The 19,649-nt window shown below is 38.6% G+C and overlaps 1 non-coding gene across 1 annotated transcript; it reads right to left on the reverse strand.

The window, feature by feature from the left end:
• Positions 1-12,528: 12,528 nt before the first annotated feature.
• LOC147002081 (U6 spliceosomal RNA) lies at positions 12,529-12,630 on the reverse strand. Its single transcript, XR_015044592.1, has one exon. It is a non-coding gene; the product is annotated as a U6 spliceosomal RNA (small nuclear RNA).
• Positions 12,631-19,649: the final 7,019 nt, after the last annotated feature.

The raw sequence follows: 19,649 nt of genomic DNA on the forward strand, positions 1-19,649 counted from the left end.
TCTCTTTCTTTCCATTCCTCTCTTTATCTCTTCCTATCACCAGGAGATTTTGTTCATGTTTGTGTCAGTATTGGTAACAAAAGCCTCTAGCCGAACCTTGTCAGACAGAGTAAGGAATCCTCATAATGTAAAAAGAGCAGCTCTTAAGGTTTTAGGTCTCAAAACATTGAGGTTTAATTTTGCATTTGACCCCAGTCTCAGCATTCACATGTGCAAATTACTTGAAATCCCCTGTAAAAATGAAATAAGAGCATGGAGAGTGGGGTCTAAAGCATAGAAAGGAATCCAGAAAAGTAAGGGACATGAAATGAAAAGAGAACATTTGGAGAAAGGAAGGAAGTTAGGGACTGGGTAAAAATGTTAGTGAGGGATTTGATCAGAATGTCATTGATATATGAAAGTGGCAGGATTAGTCTCTTCTGGGGCTCAATTGCTGCATGGTAATTATAGGTTTCTGAACCCTCTCTAACTCTATGATTTAAATAGTCCATATGTCCTGCTATCTACTATCAAAGAAGTCTAAACACAAAATCCTAAAGGTAGAGAATAGCAAGAACACAGTCAACTATCCGAAATTGGTGGTGTCATCAGAAGTCATGTGACCTGTGAGAAAGCCCCACTATATGGACAAGAGGGGAACACTCCATGAAGTTAGAATTTGTGAAGGACTAAAAATCAATACCTGGCAAACAGTGATAAAAGAAGGTCAAACGGAAAGATTATCATAACATGGCTATCCTGTTTGTTCCCTGGCTATCACTACTATATAGCTTTAAAATTATCCAGTGTGAGACTATTTACAATAATATGCCTGCCAAGAAAGCCATTTAATAGCTTTTAGCAGACAGTATTACAGCATCTGCATTTCTACATAACGAGAGACTCTTTTTTTCCAATGCCAATTTAATCAGGTTGTTACTTTTCTCACCAAAAGCAAGTCCCAGCATCTCAGAGGCAGAACACAAAAGCAGCTGACCCAGACATTCCACAAAGCCACAGCATGAGAGAAATAAAGAAATAAGCCCGCATTTGGAATAATTGAATAGCAGCCTGCATTTGGCAGATTATGTAGAGGGATACAAAGCCCATTGGTTCCCACTCAGTATCCATTATTCTATTCTTCTTTAATTATAAAAGCGTGGTCTAACTCCCTTAATTATTAAACCGTGGCAATGCTCTCTCTCTCTCTCTCTCTCTCTCTCTCTCTCTCTCTCTCTCTCTCTCTCTCTCTCTCTCTCTCTTTTAATTTCCTGCTTTTGGAAAGTGGATGTGGGAGCTAGAGCCTCAAAAGCTATCCCAAACCCCAAGCATGAACTACAAAACCAAGAAAGCTGAATCATGGGATGTAGAAGCTGGAGCATGCTGAGTATGGCATGACAGCCAGAGTTTGCACCGATGATGAGGAGTTGCCAGGTATTATGAAATCACCCCTTCTTTACATTGTTTACATGAGAACAAAACAGCCATATTGTTTAAGACACTGCTGTTTGTGGATGCTCCCTTTGTCGCTTTGGCATAGATGACTTTGTCTTAGATGGCATACTATCTGGGCAATAAATAATAAATGGGTTACATTTAACTCCCCAAATGGATGGATGTAAATACAGGTGACTTAAAAAGAAAAGAAATGAAAGAGAAAGATGAGTGTCTCTCTTCTCTGCCTGATGTTACTGTTGAGTATACTGACAAGAGAATTTAAAGAAGAAGGGTTAGTTAACTCACAGCTGCACCCACAGCCGTCATAGTAGGTAAGTGAAGCTGCAGGAGTTTAAAGCAGCTGGTCACAGGCCTGCAGGCAGAAGAAAGAATACTGCATGACACAGCAGTGCTCAGCTCAGATATCTCCATGCTCCTATAATTCAGGATCCCCTGTTTAGGGAATGGTGCCACCCATGGTGCCACCCATTTTCAGTGTGAATCTTTTCACCTCAATAACATAATCAAGATAATCTCTCAAAGGAATGTCCACCAGCCAACCTAACCTAGACAATCTCTCAGAGGTTGCCAGCTTGTATAAAATTGGCAGTTAACAATAACTAGTCACAATCAGTATATATAAATTGCCAAAGAATGAAACATGAGAGAGGGCAAAACAGCTTTGTAGCCCTAACCAAGTGAAAGTTTTCTATTATCAGTTCAGTTGAGAGAATAGTAAAAGTAACAGTAAGCCAGTCTCTACTGTGCCCTTTGGATGAAAGGGTGTATAATTACTTTTATATAGCCATAGAAAGCTCAGATTTGACAATGCTAATGCATTTTCAATTAATTTACACTACATTTTTTGTTGTGTCCACACTGGTTCACCTTTTGCAAATATGTTCTATAAACCTTAAAATAAAAGTTGAAGCAAATAAAAATAGTTGGTAAGCAACATTAAATTCCAGGTGGTAAATTTAGGATTGTCTTGACATATTTTTGTTGTTGTTGTAGTGCTTTTCTATTGTTTATTTTTTGATATTTCATAAGTTTTTTTTTTCAAAATTAAAACATTTAAGGTCACTATTAAGAAACCTAAGTAGGGAATAATATGGAGAGGCACACATATTTGGATACTGTGACAGGATGGGTAAGACCTGCAGGAGCTGAAGTCAGACAAAATCCCAGCACAGAAGAGGGAATTGGACACAAAGTTTCCCAAGAAGCTATTTTCAATAAATAGCTGCTAGAACAGGGAAACTCAGTTTTCTTTAATGGAGGGGCCTATCAATCAAATTCCATCAATCAAACTGTATCAATCAGACTCTGGCAGCCCCCATGCTCAGGAGTAGTCAGCCAACACAAACTAGACTCCATAGTTTTTGTTTTTGTCTCATTATATAACCCTGGCTGGTCTGGAACTCACTATATACTCCAGGCTGGCCTCCAACTCACAGAGATCTGCTTGACTTTGCCTCTGAGTTCTAAAATTGTATTCATGCTCCACCATGACCATCTTTTTAGTTTTAAAATGGAGAAAGAGTATGAAGTTGGTTTGTATGGATGTGGGTAAGGATCTTGAAGGAGTCAGAGGAGGAGAGAGACTGTAATCAAATATATATTGTGTGAAATTCTCAAAGAATAAATAAAAATAGCATTTAAAATACAGGTTTCTGAATCTGTATCAGTTTCACGTGCCTTTCCTTGGGCTCCCTTCTGTCTGTGTGTTTGTTTTGTCTTATCTTATTATCTTGTATTATTATACCTTAGCTGCCTGTTTGTTTTCTAATGAAAGACAGAAAAGGAGTGGATCTGGATGCGATGGGATCTGGATGGAAGGAAACTGGAAGGAATAAAGGGAAGAGACACTGGAATAAAGATATACTGCGTGAAAAATAATCTATTTTCAATTTTATAAAACCATGGAGTGTTTGAATGCTTACAGTGAAGTAATGCTCACTGAAAAGAACCAAGAGGCAGTTTCAACCCACACTATTACCTAATCAAGGAGATTTCTTGTTTTGATGTTCTACTGCTAAATCTGTTTTTAATTATTTCTTTTACTTTTTGGAATTATAATATAATTACATCATTCCCTTTTCTCACTCCAAAGCCTCTCATAAGGCCCTCCTTGCTATCTCAAATCCATGGCCTCTTTTGTTCATTAAGTTTTGTTAAATACATATGTATATATGTATATGCATATATATTCCTAAACACATAAGTACAATTTGCTCAGTCTATGCAATGCTACATGCGTATGTTTTCAAGAATGACTATTCGATATCATATAATCCTAAGGCTTCAGTACTGACCCATATACCTTGGCAGTAACCAACAACTCTCTAATTGAATTGAAGGCTTGCTCAAGAGGGAAAGAAAGCTAGCCAGCAACCAAAACCAGTGAAGCCATGGATCTTGGAGGAAAATATAAACCAGCCACTTTACTAAACCATTGTAATTCCTAACTATATCCCAAATACTTGTTGTTATACACACTGATAAGTGTCGTCTTCATCCCTCATCAAAGAAACTTTTCTTTGCAACCATTACAGAAAATCATAGAGCAATAAAAATGCAGAGTTGTGGAGTACAGTCCCGAGGGAGAAATCATCCCGTATACAAGTCCTGTGCCTAAGGCTCAGGGGTCATTGCAATCTCTCTCTCTCTCTCTCTCTCTCTCTCTCTCTCTCTCTCTCTCTCTCTCTCTCTCTCTCTCTCTCTCTCCTAAAAATACCAAGGGGCTGGAGCTGACACTGTAATAATGACAGTGATGATCTAACTGTGAGTCACTATGCTTTTCCATCTTTAAGGATGAATAAACTAAGACTTACAAGGGGATGAGATCCCAACACATGAGATCCCAACACACCAATTTCTTCCAAACAACATGAGAATTGTCTTAGGTAGGACTTCTGGAGATAAAAGATGGCTAGGTAGACAAATCACCATCTGTGAGAGTGTGAGCACAGGGGTTAGGAACCCCAGCACACAGATAAAAGCCAAGCAGACATGGTGGTCTATCTGCTAACCCTAGCTGAGACAGGAGATTCCCAGAGCAAGAAGACTAGATAGAATATCAGACCCACAAGCTCGGGGTTAAGCAAAAGAGTTCAGTTAAATAAATGGAGAGCAGTCAAGGAAGACATGCAACACCAACCTCTAGGTTACCCACATAAAAACACCTAAATGCACACATAAGGACAAATGTGTACCCACCTGCACAAAATTGTCATCATGCAAGCCATATGCACACACCTGTGCAAAAGGAGACTATTAAAATCTGCTGGAGGTCACCCTCTGCTTAAAAGCAGAAACCAGGTGCATCAGGTTAGGAAATTGTAGATACTTAATTAAAGCTAATTGCGTGTCCCTTCCTCCATGCATTGTACAGGAGAAGTAGAGCAAAGATCGCGAGAAACTGAAGAATCTGGACCAAAAACTTCATTTCAAAAATAAAGTAGAAGTTATGCTGTTTGTACAATTATTCTGATCAAACAAGAAAATAATATAAATCTAAGCTGTTATTTTTTCCAGAAGGGTTTTAATCAAAGAAAGACAGAGAGAGAGAGAGAGAGGGGGGGGGGATGGAGGGAGGGAGGGAGGGAGGGAGGGAGGGAGGGAGGGAGAGAGAGAGACAGAAAGAAAGAAAGAAAGAAAGAAAGAAAGAAAGAAAGAAAGAAAGAAAGAAAGAAAGAAAGAAAGAAAGAGGAAAAAAGGACAAAGAAAAGAGGTCCTTGGGAAAAGAATATGCAATGAGCTAGTTATCTTCCAAGAATTCTGGGCCTCTATTGGGATTTTCAAACAAGTGTAGCAGGACACACAGCAACTGGAAAGGACTTAAGAGGCATCATTTCTAGGAGGCTAGGTCACTTCATCCACATCCTATAGATTAAAGGTGAAAGTAACAATTTGTGTCACATGGACTGAGCTTTTCCTAGAATGTTTCAGAGTTATAAAGGCAGCTGAAATATCATGTTCTTCTTAAGAATCTGGTCATATTGAGTTACCAATGCAACCAACCCACAACACAAGACTCAAAGCAGTAGAAAATTGTAGATTTGATTATTTTGTTAATTATTAAGTGAAAAAAAATAAAACAGCGTTCCTCGGATTATACTTCCTCAATTTTAACTTTTTATATAGCTTACCTAGCACTTTTCTGAATCTCTTTCTTCAATTGCTGCGATTTATTACTGTCTGCACAAACTTCCTTTAATGTCCAGTTAAACTAATTGTTTGAAACAGCAACACAATTTCTAAGTCATAAACATGAACTTAACATGCAGACAACACTATCATGAGTAATAAAATAAGGAAAAAATGTCTAGTTAACATTGCATTAAGATTAAGCTCTTAATTACATACCCAAATATTTCAATTATATCTTTGCAAGGATACAGGCAAGCTTATCCCATCAAATTATAAAATTAGGGCCTATTTTACACATATCTTAAATACATAAATAAAACTCACCTTGTGTGTAAACTTTTTTATCATTAAACTTGTGTTTCACTGTTGTAAACCCTTTTCTGTAAAATTCAAAAGTATTTAATGGATTTTAAAACCTCTGAAAAAATTACAAAGCTATTCAGACACCCTAATGAAACAAATCCCTAGTAAGAAGCAAAATATATGAGCACCAAACTTTAGGAATGACGGAGCCAATGAGTTAGAAAACACTTAGGAAGCTCTTACTTTGTCTACAGTGTGACATAATATGACAATTTAACAGACAAGATCTATGTTGAAAGAATTTCTAGTCCTTGATGGTGATTGGGGTATACATGTTGAATTTAATAGTTACCATTTACATAGAAATGTTAGGTACATTAACGTCACAGTGGCTAAGGGAACTAGAGGAGAGATAGAGAAATCAAAAATGTTTATGAAGAATGTCTAAAGGTAGTGAAATTTAGATATCTCAGCAACAAGGGCTGAGTCTCTGCAACAGCAGAGATTAATGTGTCATTCTGTTTAGCAGATGTTTCTGGAAGTATTCATTACTGGCCTTGGAGATGCTGTGGGAAATGACAGTACACAGTAGGTGAACATGGGAAAAGTAAGTTTGCTAATTCAGAGCATTTGGCAGAGTGTGAGGTAAGGAAATGCTAGCCCTGGCTGATTTCTTACTCCTCTGATAGTCTGGCCTGGCCACACCCAGGTTTTCTAATATTTCTTTCCTGTGTTCAGTCTGTCCCCATCCCTGAGCCTGACCTATATAGTGAATACATCAGCAAGCATACCCTGCAACCTGAGACTAAAGTCACCTGCAAAACCCAGACACTTTGTGATGTCCTTCGATAGCCTCTGCCCATTACACCTTTAAATTCCTTTTGGAACAGCTTATAAACCTTCTCCTTTTTTCTCATCTATTTCCTCCCTATTTTTGTTGCTTGCTTGTTTGCTTGCTTGGCTTTTTGCATTATTATTAATTATTATTATTACTTTTGTACGCTGAAATCTAGTGTGCTTCTTTATTTTTTCAAATTATTCTTATAAACCATTTCTCAGTCCTCACCTTGAGGTTTCTGCTATTAGCAGATGCACAAAAGTCCTATCTGATTTTGTCTTTCACCCCTTGCTCCAGCCCTATCACTGAGCTTCAGAGCACCTTCTTTGGCATACATTCCTAGGGAAGGCTCTATCTCACACCCCAATTTTGTGCTATTTGTGATTTTTTTAATTTAATTTAATTTTTTATTTATTCATTTTACATCACACTCATTGCTTCCTATCCTGGTTACCCCTCGCGCAATCCTTCCCCCATCCCTTAACCCCTTCTCCTGTGAGCGGGTGGAGGCCCCCGGGTATATCCCCCACAAACCCTGGCACTTCAGGTCTTTGAGAGGTTAGGCACTTCCTATCCCAGTGAAGTCAGACAAGGCAACCCAGCTAGAACAGGAAACAGTGTTTGGGAGAGCCACTGCTCCAGTTGTTTGGGACCGATATGAAGACCAAGCTGCACATCTGCTACAGAGGTACAGCGAGGCCTAGGTCCAGGACGCCCGTGTATCTTCTTTGGTTGGTGGTTCAGACTCTGAGAGTCCCAAGGATCCAGAGGATTGGTTACTGTACCAATCCCTGACACTATTAATGATACTCTGATACGCTTGCAGACAGGGACATGTTGTCCCTTGAGAGGCTCCACCCAGCAGCCAACTCAAACAGATAAGGAAACACACAGCCAAACAGTGGATGGAGCTTGGGGACTCTAATGGAACAACAGAAGGAAGGATTGTAGGCCCCGTACGGATAGGAACTCCATAGGAAAGTCAACAGTCACAAATACTCATGAATTTTGAGCCAGATCTTTTGTCTATCCTATCCCACTTTCTGCAATGGGTTTAGCAGAAGACATTTAGTTTGACCCCAGGAAAGTAGGATAGCTAAATTTGAGCCAAGTCTCAGGAAATTTTAAGTATCATATAAAGAGTATTTTGGCATGTCCAATAATCCAATTTCTTCCAAAATTTGAGTCCAAATGGCCAAAGAACATGGATTTTAATATAATTGTTTTGGGAACAAACAGTTCTTTCATAATGCCATCCTTCACTGGTGAGCACAGGCCTACTGGGTAGCATCTCTTTGCTTTCAGGGGCAAAAGCCATTTATGTGCTCAATCAAAAGTTCTAACATCATCAGTTATCTGACAAATCACCAAATTACTATAGAGAAAGTATAAACAGACACTGTTGTGTGGTTAGATATATAAAAGAGCAATGTGTAAGTGCAAAACCTCTAGGAAAGAAAGAATTGCTTTGGGAGAGCTTGCAAACATCCTTCTGCAATACAATTATGAAGACTATTTCAAAAAGAAACAGTAACTGGGCTTGCTAGTCAGTAGTCATCACAGTGGTTCATACAATTCCACAGCAAGGATCAAGATATGTGTGCTCCGGCATTACACCTCAGAACCAGCTTCTTACTCTATTCAGCAGGAGGGTAGATTCCACATCCTGTGGGTTGTTGCTGTTTTAATTTCCATAACAACAAGTTAAATGTGCTCTTGGGCTTTGTAATAAATCATGCTAACATTTTCTTCTGTTGATAGAAAAAATATAATTCGTGGCAGAGGATGTTTTTGCAAGCACATCATATCACACTGTTTTCTTCTAAAACAGCTTCATTTCTATTTCAACCTAAGCCAGTAATTAAAGTATGTGTGGTGTTTATTATTGTCATTGGAAATCTCAAGTGTTAAAAATAGCCCTTTAAAATAGCTTAACTAGAAGACAGGCTAGATAGCTCAGTTGTAAGAAAACTTGTTATGTATGTATGAGGACAGCACACAAATGTGAAATGTTTGGATGTGCTGTGCATTCCTGTAACCCAGGCAGTGTAGAGGAGCAGAGGTAGCAATCACTAGGGATTATTAGACACAAGCCTCACCCAGTATCAATAGGAGACCCTATCTCAAAAGGTGGAAAGATAGAGCAGGATGCCCAAAGTCCTTCCCTGTCCCCTCTGAATGCACATACAGGCACACACTTACACCACACTCATGTGCACATAAAACAATAATCTTATTGACAAGATGAGACATGGTTTACATTGGTTTTAGCTAGATATCATCATGTGCCTTGTTAAAAATGGAACAGTTCAATGCTTTAAAGAATTGGACTTCAGGACAGAAAGTAATCTAATATGTTTTTATTTAACAACTGATTTCCTGACAGGGTTTTTTTTTCAATTCACTAATTAAAATTAATCCATTCTACATATGATGTCTGTTACAAGTAGAGATTAAAAAATGCCTAGGAAGGCTAGGTGTATGACCATTCTCCTTAGACACTAGACAGACAGTGAAGACCACATTTTGTTCACCTCAGTCATTCACTATTCCTCCCCTGTGCAAACTGTGCCAAAATCCCTGTTATACACCCTTGATAGGTGAGTTCATGATTAGCTGGAGTTTAACATCATAGGTCTGTGGATTGTGCACACATCCAAATGTGCACATGTGTGTAAGTCCACATTTCTAATATATAGCTTCAAATTCAATACGATGACCACATTTACTCAATACCTTAAATGAGATTTTCTTGGAAATTTACAAATACCAAAGGCATTGACTGTGATTTCTCAATCTCACATTTATAGAATAGGTAGGTGCTTGGTTGATTCCTCCATGGGTAAAGTGTTTGATGCATAAAATCTAGGGCCTATCTTGAGATTCTCAGCATCCACATAAAAATCCACGCATGGCAGGTGTGTTGGTTTGAATAGGTGTGGCCCCCGTACACCAATGTGTTTGAATGCTGGGCACATGGAGAATGGCACTAATAGGAGGCATGGCCTTGTTGGAGTTGGTGTGGCCTATGCTCAGTTTCTGCCCAGCGTGGGACACAGTTTCCTACTGTCTGTCTGTGGATCAAGATGTAGAACTCTCAGCTCCTTCTCCAGTACTATGTCTGCTTGTACGCTGCCATGTTTCCCACGATGATGATAATGGACTAAACCACTGAAATTGTAAGCCAGCCCCAATTAAATGTTTTCCTTTATAAGAATTGCCTTGTTCATGGTGTCTCTTCACAGCAATAAAACCCGAACTAAGACTGGAGTGCATACCAGTAATCCCAATGCTGGGGAAGCAAAGACAGGAAGAGCTTGCTGGAGCTTGTGGCCTGCTAGACTGGCCTTTCTGACAATGAGAGGGACCCTGTCTCAAAAAGTAGAGAGTAGGGCACCTCATTCACAAAGGTTCATGTACACCTGCAGGTACATATGTCCACACAAAAACATTAAAACTTAATCATAATACATCATGCAAACAATGTATTAGACATAGATATAATTGAATCCATGTGTATGTGCTTATATATTTTATATATTGTAATAAACTCTAGCAAATACATATATATGTATGTAAATAATGCATAGACTTATACAAAGTTTCAGTTACTCCAATATCCCCTTAATAAAGAGGAAAGATATTGATTGTTGAGATCCAATCCCCCCTTATAAAGAGAAAAATATTGATCAGTATTCACTACTGCTGACCTTGAGGTTCTTACTGTTGTATACTTGTTATCTTCTCTGTTCTTGCTGTCGTTTGATTGTTTGTTATCTTCTCTCACTACATCAATCCATTTTAGTCCATATTTTTCTAATGTACTCCTCACCTCCGGTGCTGAGGTTTTGTAACTACAGCACTGATTCTTCTTTTGTTATTGTTATTGCAAAGTTGTACAGCTGGAAGAAAATTCCAGGGATACAAATCTCTAGTGAAAACCACAGTTCATTGCCGCCTCTGTCTCTCCTGCTGACTTATCAAGGTAACAGAAATGTTTTTCATGTTCTGGAAATAACTAATCCCAACATATTCTATACTAGTTCACAATCCCAGATTTTGTAGAGGACTTGTCCGTTCAATTGCCCTTTGAAGCATTCTTCATCTGCTCTGCTTCCTTCCTATGAATACCCCAATGTTAACACCCCCAAGTCCTTCTACATTAATATTGTTTTATTATATTTAACTCAGAAATGGTATCAGGTCTTCGCTGTTTTTCCTGCATAATTATGTCTTGATATATCAAGATACGCACACACACACAAACACACACACACACACCAACATAGATAGAATGTGAATAGATATATTAAGGAGCACATATATACTTCATACAGCATTGATATATATTGAAGTATATATTGATATATACTTCAGACAGGATTATTTTTATTTCACCTTTTAAAATACTATTGAATCCATTCCTCTGTTGAGGGGCATCTGGGTTCTTTCCAGATTCTGGCTATTATAAATAAGGCTGCTATGAACATAGTGGAGCATGTGTCCTTCTTACCGGTTGGGACATCTTCTAGATATATGCCCAGGAGAGGTATTGCTGGACCCTCCGGTAGTACTATGTCCAATTTTCTGAGAAACCGCCAGACTGATTTCCAGAGTGGTTGTACAAGCTGGCAATCTCGCCAACAATGGAGGAGCGTTCCTCTTTCTCCACATCCTCGCCAGCATCTGCTGTCACCTGAATTTTTGATCTTAGCCATTCTGACTGGTGTGAGGTGGAATCTCAGGGTTGTTTTGATTTGCATTTCCCTGATGATTAAGATGTTGAACATTTTTTCAGGTGCTTCTCTGCCATTGGGTATTCCTCGGGTGAGAATTCTTTGTTCAGTTCTGAGCCCCATTTTTTAATGGGGTTATTTGACTTTCTGGAGTTCACGTTCTTGAGTTCTTTATATATATTGGATATTAGTCCCTTATCTGATTTAGGATAGGTAAAGATCCTTTCCCAATCTGTTGGTGGTCTTTTTGTCTTATTGACGGTGTCTTTTGCCTTGCAGAAGCTTTGAAATTTTATGAGATCCCATTTATCGATTCTCGATCTTACAGCACAAGCCATTGTTGTTCTATTCAGGAATTTTTCCCCTGTACCCATATCTTCGAGGCTTTTCCCTACTTTCTCCTCTATAAGTTTCAGTGTCTCTGGTTTTATGTGGAGTTCCTTAATCCACTTAGATTTGGCCTTAGTACAAGGAGATAGGAATGGATCAATTCTCATTCTTCTACATGATAACCGCCAGTTGTGCCAGCTTGTTGTGCCATTTGTTGAAAATGCAGTCTTTTTTCCCCTGGATGGTTTTAGCTCCCTTGTCAAAGATCAAGTGACCATAGGTGTGTGGCTTCATCTCTGGGTCTTCAGTTCTGTTCCATTGGTCTACTTGTCTGTCACTATATCAGTACCATGCAGTTTTTATCACAATTGCTCTGTAGTACAGCTTTAGGTCAGGCATGGTGATTCCACCAGAGGTTCTTTTATCCTTGAGAAGAGTTTTTGCTATCCTAGGTTTTTTATTATTCCAGATGAATCTGCCGATTGCCCTTTCTAATTCGTTGAAGAATTGAGTTGGAATTTTGATGGGGATTGCATTGAATCTGTAGATTGCTTGTGGAAAGATAGCCATTTTTACTATATTGATCCTGCCAATCCATGAGCATGGGAGATCTTTCCATCTTCTGAGATCTTCTTTAATTTCTTTCTTCAGAGACATGAAGTTCTTGTCGTACAGATCTTTCACTTCCTTAGTTAGAGTCACGCCTAGGTATTTTATATTATTTGTGGCTATTAAGAAGGGTGTTGTTTCCCTAAAAATATGGAACACTTCACGAATTTGTGTGTCATCCTTGCTCAGGGGCCATGCTAATCTCTGTATCGTTCCAATTTTAGTATATGTGCTGCCAAAGATAATGGATACAGAAAATGTGGTACATTTACACAATGGAGTACTACTCAGCTATTAAAAAGAATGAATTTATGAAATTCCTAGGCAAATGGATGGACCTGGAGGGCATCATCCTGAGTGAGGTAATCACAAAGGAACTCTCACAATATGTACTCACTGATAAGTGGATATTAGCCCATAAACTTAGGATACCCAAGATATAAGATACAATTTGCTAAACACATTAAACTCAAGAGAACGAAGACCAAAGTGTGGACACTTTGCCCCTTCTTAGAATAGGGAACAAAACACCCATGGAAGGAGTTACAGAGGCAAAATTTGGAAGTGTGACAAAAGGATGGACCATCTAGTGATTGCCATATCCAGAGATCCATCCCATGATCAGCTTCCAAACGCTGACACCATTGCATACACAAGCAAGATTTTGCTGAAAGGACCCAGATATAGCTGTCTCTTGTGAGACTAGGCCAGGGCCTAGCAAACACAGAAGTTAAAGCTCACAGTCAGCTATTGAATGGATCACAGGGCCCCCAATGGAGGAGCTAGAGAAAGTACCCAAGGAACTAAAGGGAACTGCAACCCTATACGTGGAACAACAATATGAACTAACCAGTACCCCGGAGCTCTTGTCTCTAGCTGCATATGTATCAAAAGATGGCCTAATAAGCCATCACTTGAAAGAGAGGCCCATTGGACTTGCAAACTTTATATGCCCCAGTACAGGGGAACGGCAGGGCCAAAAAGGGGGAGTGGGTGGGTAGGGGAGTGGGGAGGTATGGGGGACTTTTGGTATAACATTGGAAATGTAAATGAGCTAAATACCTAATAAAAAATGGAAAAAAATAATAAAATACTATTGATTTAAATATAGTTATAAGTTTATATCTTTCATTGTGTGTTTAAACATAAATGTCCAAAGAATTATATGACATTGAAAATGGGATTTTAAGCCTGAAATTTTTATTCCTTGATTGAATTTTTTTAATGTTCTTTTTTTTGGGGGGGGGCTGGTTTCAATCTTTTTTATTTTTTATTAGATATTTTCTTTATAAACATTTCAAATGCTATCCCGAAAGTTCCCTATACCCTCCCCAACCCTGCTCCCCTACCCATCCACTCCCCTTCTTGGCCCTGGCATTCCCCTGTACTGGGGCATATGAAGTTTACAATACCAAGGGGCTTCTCTTCCCAGTGATGGCCGACTAGGCCATCTTCTTCTACATATGCATCTAGAGATAGGAGCTCTGGGGGTATTGGTTAGTTCATATTGTTGTTCCACGTATAGGGAGCTCTTCAGCTCCTTGCGTGTTTTCTCTAGCTTCTCCATTGGGGGCCCTGTGTTCCATCTTATAGATGACTGTGAGCATCCACTTATGCACGTGCCAGGCATTGGCATAGCCTCATATGAGACAGCTATACCAGGGTCCCTTCAGCAAAATCTTTCTGGCATATGCAATAGTGTCTGGGTTTGGTGGCTGATTATGGAATGGATCCCCAGGTGGGGTAGTCTCTGGATAGTCCATCCTTTCATCTTCACTCCAAACTTTGTCTCTTTAACTCCTTTCATGGGTATTTTGTTCCCTATTCTCAGGAGAAATGAAGTGTCCACCCATTGGTCTTCCCTCTTCTTGATTCCAGAAGATCCAGCAATACCTCTCCTGGGCATAAACCCAAAGGAAGTTCCAACTGGTAATAAGAACACATGCTCCACTATGTTCATAGCAGCCTTATTTATAATAGCCAGAAGCTGGAAAGAACCCAGATGTCCCTCAACAGAAGAATGGATACAGAAAACGTGGTACATTTACACAATGGAGTACTACTCAGCTATTAAAAACAATGGATTTATGAAATTCTTGGACAAATGGATGTATCTGGAGGATATCATCCTTAGTGAGGTAACCCAATCACAAAAGAAGTCATTAGATATGCACTCGCTCATAAGTGGATATTAGCCCAGAATCATAGAAGACCCAAGATACAATTTTTTAAATGTTCTTATCTACCAACTTGTTGACAAATTCCTGTAGTGAGAGGTGGGATCTGACCTTGTACTTTTCCCTTCTCTGCACTGTCAGACAACAGATAACAATCTTTTTTTCTTATTGCACTTGACACTAGTGTATTCTCCTCCCTTTGTGCCTTGGGTGGAATGCCTAAGAATACAGTAAGTTCTAAATAATGAGTAAATGAATAATTAAATTGAAATAATACTTGTTGAGAAATTCTGTGTCTTACCAGTGTTACAAATGAGAGCATAATTTATTGAAAATGGGATTTAGGAATGAAATTGATCAAGTGTAAGCTCAGTGATTGTGTGTTCTCAGAACAATTTCTTCCTGCTTATCTTCAATCAAATGCAGAAAATCATATCCTCAAAAATTATTGAAGGCAGTATTAAATAAAAATAAGTATGACCGTGTGTTTCTACATACTTCTGTATGAAAACAGTGTGAGGTAGAAACTACCTTTGAACAAACACAAGAAAACTGAGATATTGACCAAGTTGTATAGAAAAAAAGCCGGGGTCCAAATCTAGCTACAGTTTCAAGAGCATTCCCCCTACTGATGCACGAATGTTAGTGGCATTTTCCACTCCAAGTAAGGGATGGATGTGGTGAACTTCAGTTCATTTGTCATTCTGTCTACCCCCAAACCTCTTTAGACTTAGCATCATTCTTTGGCATTTCACACCGGCCCAACATGTTTATAATTGGATGATCTGATAAATGATGCTGCAAGAGCCAGCATCTTTGACCTTCCTCTGCCATTTCCAATGCAAAATTCTTCAGTGCATTGTGGACCGTTGGATGCCTGCTCTGCTTTTGAAGGAGAGCTACACTAGTTCTGGCCATCTCACAGTTTTAGATACATCTGACTGTACATCAAATTACATATAATATATATATATATAATCTTTCTAGATTGATTTTCCTCTCTCCCTTTTATATGTAGCATCTATTATGTTGTGGTATCTAGTTGGTGTTCCATTAAATATCAAAATATAGTTTCTGGTAATTGTGATTTTTATTCATTCTTTACTGGCAATGTTCTTATCTAATTAGAAAAACACTAAATTCATAAGCAGTTAATGCAGATATGTTTTCAAACTTTAAACCACATTCTCTTGACCAGGGAATGAAATAAACAGATTCCTTACACGTGTGTGGATTTTTAGTCGTGGATTGCAGTTGAAAGCAATCTGCTTTAAATATCTGCAAGACATTAACAAGTATTTTAGGATATAAAGTAATTCTGGTAAAGTAGAAAGAAGCAAGACAGAACCAAGGGCTAAACAAAGAGTCGTTTGTGAATTCTCTGGAAACAGTAAGACATGAAATGGACTCATTTCCTCATTAATTATGGACTTCCACCCATTACCAACATCCTACTGCTAATTACTCAGAACTTTGCCAAGTATACATTTTGCATTTTGGCAGCATTTTATATTTATGTAATAAACTCTCCTGAAAAGACCAAAACTGCTTTGACTAAATCTACTTATTTAAGACAAGAAACTGTCTAGTAAAAAACTAAGGAAAGGCGATAATTATATACGTTCATATTCATATCCCTCTAAAGTTAAAGGTACAATAAAAGGATACAGTTTTGATCATCTGAAAGGAAGAATTCTATATTCTCCAGAATAATGGTACCCATGGTTCCTACAATGAACCTGTTTTTTTCTTGATTGGCACAAAGCTAACAGTAAGAGTTGTAACCTTTGAGTAATGAAAAAAAAAAGTCAGCAGATCTGGGGGTGGAGAAATAGCAGAGTGGTTAAGAGCATAGCATGCTCTTTCAGAGAACCCAAGTTTGGTCCCTACCTGATGTGGGCATCAGGTAGCTCACAAATGTCTGTAACCCATGGGATATGACACTCTGCTGGCCTCCACAGACACCTGCACTCACAAGTGCATACATACACACACACACACGCACACGCACACACACACGCACATGCACATGAACATGCACACACACGCATAATTCAAAAGAAAAACCATCATTTTCATTATAATATCATTACAATATGGAAAGCTAGTTTTTTAAGTCTCCATGTGCCAAAGGATCTTATTAAAAGAAAGCATTAGCTGTCATCCCCTACCAGACAACATTATATGCTCCCAGGCATAGCGACTAAATGAAATTTGCCCTTTGAGAACAACTGACTTATTATTGGTAACTGAAATTATATTAACGAATATAATGTAAGAGATGCCAGGCATATGGTGCAAAAGAAGAGAGTACTGACAGGAGAAGCATCTGTGGCAAGGCGATGAGGGATCCGATTAAAACTCCATGTAACACCAACAAATTTTTTTGTTGTTAATTTAAGAATTACTTTTGGATGACTAGCTCCCCAATCTTTTAAATTCCCACATTTTCTTCTACAGATATGAAAGTGTTGTTTCTGCTTCACATGCTGCAAGATATGAAGTCAAGGATGAACTGGGAATTCCTATAAAGGCAGTCTCTACAGTGTGGTTGAGGGAGTTTAGATGGATAGACAGCATCCCATCCTTCCTCTTCCATTCTCTCTATAATAGAAAACTCAGGTGCTGTTTCAAGCCTCACCTCAGCCAAGGATGGGTGCTTTCACCTTTCTCTCCACTGCTCACCACTACTGACAGGGCTGACTCCAAGGACCAAAATAGGTCAAGGCAGGGGGAGAGGAATTCAAAGAAAAGGTTTAACAAAAATATTACTTTCAAACAAGTAATAAAACTTTGTATCTATATAATGTATATGTATGTATGGATGCATATAACTTATATGTATATGATGTATATGTGTTCTGTGTATATGGTATATATTTATATGATGTATATGCATATGTTTATATATCTTATGTGTATATGATGTATATATCAAAGATCTACTTAGCTTATTTAAGGATAACAGGAAATGTACAAAGCTCAAGTCTAAGTGGATCAAAGGCCTCCACATAAAACCAGAGACACTGAGATTAATACAGGAGAAAGTGGGGGAAAGCCTGGAAGATATGGGCACAGGGGAAAAATTCCTAAACAGAACAGCAATGGCTTGTGCTGTAAGACCAAGAATTGACAAATGGGACGTCATAAAATTGCAAAGCTTCTGTAAGCCAAAAGACACCATCAATAAGACAAAAAGGCCACCAACAGATTGGGAAAGGATCTTTAGCAAACTTAAATCAGATAGGGGGCTAATATCCACTATATACAAAGAGCTCAAGAAGCTGGACTCCAGAAATTCAAATAACCCCATTAAAAAATGAGGTACAGAACTAAACAAAGAATTCTCAACTGAGGAAAACCAAATGTCTAAGAAGCACCTGAAAAAATGTTCAACATCTTAATCATCAGGGAAATGCAAATCAAAACAACTCTGAGATTCCACCTCACACCAGTCAGAATGACTAAGATCAAAAATTCAGGTGACAGCAGATGCTGGCGAGGATGTGGAAAAAGAAGAACACTCCTCCATTGCTGGTGGGATTGCAAGCTTGTATAACCACTCTGGAAGTCAGTCTGGAGGTTCCTCAGAAAATTGGACATAATACTACCAGAAGATCCAGCAATACCTCTCCTGGGCATATACCCAGAAGATGTTCCAACTGGTAATAAGAACACATGCTCCACTATGTTCATAGCATCCTTATTTATAATAGTCAGAAGCTGGAAAGAACCCAGATGTACCTCAACAGAAGAACAGATACAGAAAATGTGGTACATTTACACAATGGAATACTACTCCATTATTTAAAACAATGAATTTATGAAATTCTTGGACAAATGGATGTATCTGGAGGATGTCATCCTTAGTGAGGCAACCCAATCACACAAGAAGTCATTAGATATGCACTCACTGATAAGTGGATATTAGCCCAGAAACATAGAAGACCCAAGATACAATTTGCAAAACACAAGAAAATCAAGAAGAGCGAAGACCAACAGGTAGATACTTCATTCCTCCTAAGAATAGGGAACAAAATACCCATGAAAGGAGTTACAAAGACAAAGTTTGGAGCTAAAACAAAAGGATGGACTATCTAGAGACTACCCCACCCAGGGATCCATCCCATAATCAGCCACCAAACCCAGACACTATTGCATATGCCACCAAGATTTTGCTGAAGGGACCCTGGCATAGCTGTCTCATATGAGGCTGTGCCAGTGCTGGCAAATACAGCTCACAGTCATCTATAAGATGGAACACAGGGCCCCCAATGGAGAAGCTAGAGAAAGCACCTAAGGAGCTGAAGGGGTCTGCACCCCTATGAACTTACAACAATATGAACTTACCAGTACCCCCAGAGCTCTTATCTCTAGCTGCATATGTAGCAGAAGATGGCCTAGTCGGCCATCACTGGGAAGAGAGGCCCCTTGGTCTTGGAAACTTTATATGCCCCACTACAGGGGAATGCCAGGGCTAAGAAGCAGGAGTTGGTGGGTCGGGGAGCAGAGCAGGGGGAGGGTATAGGGAACTTTCAGGATAGCATTTGAAATGTATATAAATAAAATATCTAATAAAAAAAGGAAAAAATAGCAGGCTAAGGAGGTGACGCAGAGCAAGCCTGTAAGCAGCACTCCTCCATGGTTCCTGTCTCTGCTTCAAAATTATGTTTTTAATGTTTATTTGGCTATTCTATATTTCAAATTATTGTGAATTCTTAAAAAGAATAGATAAATGGTATATTATGTTTATCTGTATACACTTACATGATGCAATAAGTACACATGTATAAAAGTGTGTGTATATTTATATATCTTAATAAGAAACTTCTATAAAAAATTATTCACTTTATAAATGTAAATCACTAATACTTGGTCAAATAGTTGATTCTACTTTATTGTTTACATTTTTCTAATATTACATTTTTAAAATTCCTAAGATTTTTAACTTTGAAAATTAAAAAAAAAAAAAAGGATAACAGGAAGATGATTCTATTCTTTTCTCCTTTTCTTCACCCTGACTTTGTACTGCAGTCACTTTGAAACACCCAAGCTTCCATTCATTTTCAGGCCCACATTATTCTGTTC

Source organism: Mus caroli, unplaced genomic scaffold, assembly GCF_978045245.1.
Source record: "Mus caroli unplaced genomic scaffold, Mus_caroli_1 scaffold_11, whole genome shotgun sequence".
NCBI classification, from domain to species: Eukaryota; Metazoa; Chordata; class Mammalia; order Rodentia; family Muridae; genus Mus; species Mus caroli.